The sequence below is a fragment of the Pteropus alecto genome, unplaced genomic scaffold, assembly GCF_000325575.1.
Source record: "Pteropus alecto unplaced genomic scaffold, ASM32557v1 scaffold13, whole genome shotgun sequence".
NCBI lineage: Eukaryota > Metazoa > Chordata > Mammalia > Chiroptera > Pteropodidae > Pteropus > Pteropus alecto.
In genome coordinates, this window is record NW_006434373.1 from 10,500,944 (window position 1) to 10,501,998 (window position 1,055).

Sequence of the window (1,055 nt, forward strand, 5' to 3'; positions counted from 1 at the left end):
CGGCCCCGGCTCCGCCGCCGCCGCCTCCCCACCCCGCTCGCCGGGCCCTTCCCGTCGGAAGCAGCGAGCAGAACCGAGCCGGTCACCTACAGTGGGGAAAAACCTGAAATTAAACAAGGAAGGGCGCGAGCGACAAATTGCAAAAGATTTTGTAAAGTTAGAAAAAAGAAATTCTGCAGGCTTCAGCCCGTTGAGCTGAAACGGTTCGATACGGCAGTAAAACGACGATCACAAAGGACGCTAACGTGATTTCGGTTCCTTCCTACACATCCCTTTTTTTCGTGTCCTTGGCAATTCTCATTGATTCGGAAGGAAATATGCTGCCAAATAATTGCTGGAATGTAAACGAACTTCCAACACAACAAAACCACCCGTCACAGAACAGCAAAAATCTGCCCGGTCCCACTGCGCAAGTTTTCAGGTACTAAGTTAGGTATTTGAAAGTAATTTATTTTCCATTTCGTTAGCTCTCCTTAGTCCCCCACGCCCAGCCGGATTTAAAATAAAGCCTCGAAAGACTACGGTTTTAACATTTAAATGTTGAGGTCAGCTAATTACTTTTCCCTAAGTTGCATGTGAAAACCTCTCGAGGGCGGGGGGAGGGTCTCTGGGCTGGCAGGACAGTGTCCCCGAGCCTGGAGGACCAAGCTCTGCGGTTACGGAACAGGCTCCGTGACCTTCGCCGGCATTAATATGCACAAGATCCTGCTGGTAACCTCGTAACTGTATTGATCTATCGCCTGCCTTCCAAGTATTAGACGTAAACATAAAAATAAAAACGGAAGACATTTAGCTTTCCAAGATAAACGGAAACCGCAAAAGCAGAATGTTCTTCAAATAAAAAAGCTCGTATTTTTTTCGCCTCTTAAGACATCGTTAGGCATTCAAGGTCTCAAATGAAAGTCAGTTTCCTGAACTCCGGCAAAATTATTGGGGGCAAAGGTGTTAATGATGATAATAATAGCACGTATATTTTAGAAAGCGGGGGTGGGGGGGGGGACACGAACAATTATATGGTCTGTTTCATTTAAGCAGCAAAATATGCCAGGCAACGA